Source organism: Gavialis gangeticus, unplaced genomic scaffold, assembly GCF_001723915.1.
Source record: "Gavialis gangeticus isolate Ggan-Ray unplaced genomic scaffold, GavGan_comp1, whole genome shotgun sequence".
NCBI classification, from domain to species: Eukaryota; Metazoa; Chordata; order Crocodylia; family Gavialidae; genus Gavialis; species Gavialis gangeticus.
The window spans coordinates 29,842,127-29,848,369 of NW_017729024.1; the positions used below are offsets into that span (position 1 = coordinate 29,842,127).

At 53.5% G+C, this 6,243-nt stretch overlaps 1 protein-coding gene across 2 annotated transcripts in view; it reads right to left on the bottom strand.

The window, feature by feature from the left end:
* Positions 1–6,243, bottom strand: part of CCDC112 (coiled-coil domain containing 112) — a 55,116-nt gene that overhangs the window by 38,099 nt on the left and 10,774 nt on the right. Inside the window, exon 2 of one of the 2 annotated variants that reach the window (XM_019516980.1) lies at positions 893–971. The exons of the other annotated variant lie outside the window; for it this stretch is intronic. The gene's annotated coding sequence lies outside the window, so the exon portion shown is untranslated. The remainder of the gene's footprint in view (positions 1–892; positions 972–6,243) is intronic. 2 annotated transcript variants of the gene reach the window in all.

A 6,243-nucleotide genomic window follows, 5' to 3' on the forward strand; every position in this document is an offset into this window, starting at 1 on the left:
CGCCTGGAAGAGACCAACGCAGCCCCTGGCCCCAAGCCCAGCGGAAAGCCCCCCCCTGCCCTGCACACAAATCCAGGCAGCACATGCCCCCCATGCCTCCCACAGGGGTGTGCACAGCAGCAGGGAACCATCCTCCCTAGCCCCCCTCCCCACCAATGAGCCATCTGCAGCTCTACCCCATGCCCTGCCTTGGGGTCACATTCACCACCCTGGCTAAGCAGTGCCTGCCCCTGCCCCACTCCCTTTCTCACCACAGGGGCCTCAACCTGCCCTGCCCCCCTGCACTTCCCTTCCCTTCCCTCCCACAGACTTACTGGCAGGACACTGCTCTTCAAGCTGCCCGGCTGTATTCCTGTAAATCAGCTATCAGATCAATATCAGCTGATACGGCTGATTAATAATCGGCCATTGGTATTGGCCAAGAAAATCTTTAGCAGTGCACCCGTAATTTTAAAATCCAAATTGGAACGAAAATAATATTTTTATTTGGAACAAAAACCAGACGTTTCTCTTTAAATGTAATTTCCACCCTCTTCCCAGATCTACTTGGAATTCTGGGGTCCGCCTCATGGGCTGCCTTGTGGTCTGTCTTAGAACCAGACTGTCCTGGGGCCTGGGATATTGAGGATTGGGGAATCTGGAGGCACATGGAGCCCAATCTCCCAAGAAGCTAAGACTCTAATCTGTAACTATAATCTGGAAATTGGGTAGACATGGGTTCAAGTCCTTGATCTGCCACACAACACTTGTCTGACCCTGGACAAATCGCTCAGCCCCCTTTTCCTAATCTGTAAAAAGAGGATAACAGTATTTCCCTACCTCATATGGGTAATGGGAGTATTAATACAATCTAAGCAGCCTACAGGCAGCGTTTAAGCAGAACACTGCTTACCATGTGTGGATTCAGCAGTTCATCCTCACAGCACTGCTGTTACAGCTGTTCTACTAGTAGTCATGAAACTGCCTAGGTCCTGCCAAGTTCACGGCTGCTATTAGAAGTAAGGCAATCAAAGGAAACTACATCCTGGTGGCAGCATGTCCTGGCCAGGCTTCTTCAACACATTCCATTCACCCATGCCCACTGATATGCTTCAAATCTTACAGCACACCAATGAAGCTCCATGGGGGTCTTTGTCCACAGTTCCCATTCTGCTTGGGAAGAGCCACTGGAGCAGCTTTACAGCATGCTACCAAGTTTGGAAGGTCAGCAGAAGTGGATAGTAGGGTCATGCTTGGAAAAGGGCCTGTCTTAGTCACAATGCACTGCCCCAGCACCCTAGGCATACCTTAAATAACAATGTAACTAGCATTAATGATGAACAAAAGACTAAGAAGCAGGCTGTTCCTTCAGATAAGCATAAATAAGGTAAATCTGCCCAGCAGGTAAGTCTGTGGGGAGGAACAGATTAAGGCAGAGGAAGGAAAAATTATTTGGGGGGCACACCCCCCCAGTAGGTAAGTCCCACCCAGCCAGGGCCCCACTCACCCCTGCTCCTGCCTCAGCAGCAATTCCTCACTGCAGGGGCCCTGATCTAGGCCCCACCCCTTCCTTCCCCCATGGACTGACCTGCTGGGATGGGGCGCACATGTGCATGCAGACAGGCACTCAGCCCTCAACCCCAGCCTCAGACAGACTCCGGGGGGAGGGTAAGTACTTTTCTCCTTTAATGGCACCTCTGAATTGAAGTGCATTTGCTAACATTGTTTATTTCTATTTTTGTGAAGTAGCTTATTCCTTTAGGGTTCGATTTATGCTAGTTTACATTTTTTTCCCCCAATGAAACATTATTTATGTTGTTTCTTATTTATTTTTCCTGCTGTTCCTCCATAGTGCCAGAAACCCTTACAAATAGCTACCACTAAGAAGTGGAGCATAGCAGGGGTAGAGCTGGGAAACTAGCTGCACCAACGCCACTGCAGACACAGATGGAGCTCTAGTGTAAACAGACAAATTTGCTTCAAATTTGCTGAAAAATCTTTGCTTGTACAGTAGAACATGAATCATTCATATCCTAATGACTTGCTTCCTGCTTACTTTAAAACAGGTTTCTGAGGAAAGGACAAGCCTTGCAGCTGTTTGCTGCAGCGTTTATTTCAATGGATGCTGCTTCTCCACTGGGCTACAGCACCGTAGCAGTCCCACAAAGCTGTTTTCTAAAGCTGTATATATCCTGTTAGCTTGCAAATGCTCATCCTCACAAGGCCCAAGAAATCTAATCCTACAATTATCCAGGTTCTACCACATTCCAAATAGTTCTACAATACATGAGTGATCTAAACAAGAATGAGAGCTGTGCAGACATTAATGCTAGAAACGGCTAACTTGGCTGTGACAGTTGTTTTGTAGATTTATTGACAGATGATCTTTGCCACTTTATGAGGTCAACAATATAGCAAAACTAAAAGGATTCCAGATTCTGGATCCAGGTCTCACACTCAGAGCTAGACAGGGGCAGGCAAAGTCCAGCCCATGGGCTGGTAGTAGACTCCATTTCCCAGAAGCCCCTGCCCACATGGCTGGGGCCAGTCTCCATGGAGACCCCAGCCACACCTGCGCTATGATAGTGCAAGGCTCGGGCTGCCATGGAGACTGGTTCCAGCCGTGCTAGCAAGGCACACAGCAGGACAAGGGGATTGTCCGGAGTCACTGGGATTTTGCAGCGGGGGTACCTTGGTCCGAGGCCAAGGCAGAGCCATGATCTGCAGCCTGCACACTCCAGGCAGGGGCACACAGACAGTGGAGGACAGCTCTGACCCCGTTCCTTGCAGCGGTGACAGCCTGGTACTAAGCTGGGGCACAGCCGTGATCTGCTGCCTGCACGCCCCTGCCCAGAACATGTAGACTGTGTATTGTCGCTCTGCCCTGGCCCCGGATCAAGCTGTCCCTGCAACATGACCCCAGCGGCTCCTGAGCAGCTCCCTGCCCTGCCCTGCCCTGCCCCGTACCTTGCCAGCACAGCTGGGGCAGGTCTCCATGGAGATCCCAGCCTTGCGCTATCACAGCACAGGTGCAGCTAGGGTTTCCATGGAGATCAGCCCCAACCACGTGGGCAAGGGCTGCTGGGAAATGGAGTCTGGCTACCAGCTGGATCCACTATTTTGCGCAGCTCTGGGCTACAGCCACACAAGGATTGAAAGTTGCCTAACTTTGGGGCCTTGCCACCTAGTGGAACGCAATGCCAGAGTTTGGCACAAATATACGTCTGCATTCTTTTTTGGAAATTAAAAGCCTAAGAATCATAGAAACAAAGGAAATATGCCTATGCTGAGCTCTGCACTGCCACATCCAGGCTGGGACTGGTACCTGAACTAGCTAATTTAAAGCACTTTTGTGACTGCCATGTAAATATACTGTAGGAATGGTATCCACAGCCACCAGCTGTTATCACGGTTGAGAGAGCAGCTGTCTGAATCAGCCGGTTGAGAGAGCAGCTGTCTGAATCAGCCAGTAGAAAATGCCCAGATGATACTCAGGCACCTGCTTTTCCTGAAGAATCACAGCTATGAACCCTTTCCTGAAATTAGGTGCCTATGCTCACAAAATACAGTTGGAGAAGAAGGTGTTGCTCCTTTTTAAACAATAGCTCAATGGTTAGGGCACTAACAAAGGATGCTGGAGACATGTTTCAAACAATCCTTCCCCTGCCTGAAGTTAACTTGAATGTACCTCTGCCACCTTCTAGAACAATGATTCTTAATGTTTTTGTACCCCTGGCATCCCTCCATAGCTTTTGTGAATTGTGTGGCACCCAATTTCAAAGATAATTTACAGATTACAGTGCTTACCTCCTTGCAGAGAAGCCTAGCAGTAGGATCATCCAGGCATGAACAAGCCTAAGTCTGCTCTTATCTACTTAGTTTATCTCCTAACACTTTACTTTTCTTTTCAAGCACCCTTCAAAAGATCAGGCAGCACTCCATGGTGTCTGGGAATCTGCTTAAGTATCACTGTTCTAAAAGAATGAAGCTACTGAGTATTCTAGGGTACAGGTTTTCTCCATCCAGCTCACTGAAATTGTCCTACTTTGCATGGAACAACTGTTTTTTCATTGGGCCTCACTTCAGCGGAGGGAAGGGAGACCTGAGTTATTATCTCCACTCTGATGAATATTTAATATAAAATAGTGAAATATTTAGTGGAGCAATAAGTGGAATATAAGTCTCCTTCCTCAGCCCCTTCCCTCCCCCCCAGCCCAGGATCAACTGCAAGAGGTTCCAGGATCAGCTCCCTCCTTTGTGAGTGCCCTAACCAGGAGGATACTGAGATACCTTCTCTCTGCTTTATATTTAATTATTCCAACCAAAGTGAACCAGTATCAACAGAAGAGAATGAGAGCACACCCATGTCCCAGAATACCCTAAAGCAGTGGTCTCCAACCCTTTTAAGTCGAAGATCACTTTTGGAATTTAAAAGGAACCCAAGATCTACCCTGTGTCACCACCAGCCCCTCCCCCCCACCCAGCAGGCAAGTCTGTGGGGAGGGAAGAGGAGGGTGCAGACTGAGGCAGAGGAAGAAAACAGTATTTGGGGGCATGACTCCCCAGCAGGAAGTCTGTGGGGGAAGGGGAGATGACCCAGCCCTAGCCCCACTCCCTCTCTCACCTCTGGGGCTTCGATCTACCACCCCCCCCCACTCCTCCCCCAACAGGCAGGGCAGGATGGACCTATGAGTGGCTCATGGGAGGGGGAGGGGAGGGGAGACCACCCCGGAGGGGCGGCAAGTGCCCCTGAAATTGCACAAGGCAGGGCAGGGCAGGCTGCAGCTGCCAGCTGGGGCCGGGCTGTTCCCAGCAGAGGCTGGGGCCATGCGGCAGCAGCACTGGGAACAGGGCTGCAACCACCAGAAAAGTCGCTGTAGCCCTCCCAACTCCCTTCCCAGCACTGCCACCGCCCAGCCCAACCACAACCCTGAGCCTCCACTGGGAACAGCCCGGCACCGCCTCTCAGCAACTGCCCACAGCAGCAGCGTGCCCTCCCCCATGCAGATCTGGGGCACATGACCCCCATGCCTTGAGGTAGGGGGGAGGGGGAGGGAGTGGGAGGCAGCACCAGGCTGTTCCCGGCAGAGACTGGGGACTGCAGTGGGGCTGGGCGGTGGTGGTGCTGGGATCGGGGTTGAGAGGACTACAGCGAATTTTTGTGTGACTGCACACCCCAATAGCCCCACCCCCAGCACGACTGTCATGCAGCCTCAGCCTCCACCAGGAACAGCCTGGCCCCAGCTAGCAGCTGCAGTTTGCCCCACCCTGCCCTGCATAATCACAGGGCCACCCCCTCCATGCCCTCCTGGCGTCCACGCTCCCCCCTCCGGACGAGCTGCTCACAGCTCCATCCTACCCCGCCCTGGGTGTGCAGGGCCTGCCCCTGCTCCAGCCCTGCTCCCTCTCACCACTGCTGCAGCCCACTATACTGCCCTGCATTTGGGGGGGGGCATGTGCCCCCCTGATCTGTGCGCCACAGAGGCACTTTCCACTGTGGGCTCGGCTTTGCACCCCAAGCTCCGCTGCAGCTGGCCTGGGAGCAGCTGGACACACATGGCGTCAGGCCACTCCTGAGCCAGCTGCAGCAGGGCTGGGGGCACAAAGCCTGGCCCACAGCAGGATCTGCCTCCACTGGCACTAATGGGGGGCACGTGCCCCTTGGGGCCTCTGCCGGGTGCACACAGCAGTGGGAGCCCTTTTCCCCCGCCCCCAGATGACTGGATGACCCACCTGGGCTCAATCCTCCCACCACCCACCCAGGGCCCCACTTACCGGGCTGCTCCTGCACTCCATCCCTCACTGCAGGGACCTCGATCTGGCCTCCACCCCTTACCTTCCCCCACCGACTGACCTGCTGAGCTTGGGGGGGTGTGCGCACACACATGCATGTGCGTGCTTGCCGCTGCTTCTGCTGGCCAGTGCCAACCCAGCCGGGCTCCTCCCATCCCCAGCAGCACGTGGGAAGCCAGCTTCAGCGACATGCCACTTTTCCTGGCTGGTGCCCACCCGGCAGAGCCTGTCCCATCCGGAGCAGCATGCAGCTGAAGCTGACTTCCCACGTGCTGCTGGGGACGCCCGGCTGGGTTGGCACTGGCCAGCAGAAGTGGCCGTGGAGCCTCCTGCCTTTTGGAACCAGCTGGTGTAGGTAGAGGGAAAGTGCAGCAGCACGTGGGGAAGCCACTGCTTGATAGGGGGTGGGATGGGCTGGCCAGGCCGCACCAGGGAGGGAAAACTGTAGCTGAGCCCCCTGCGGCTCAGGAT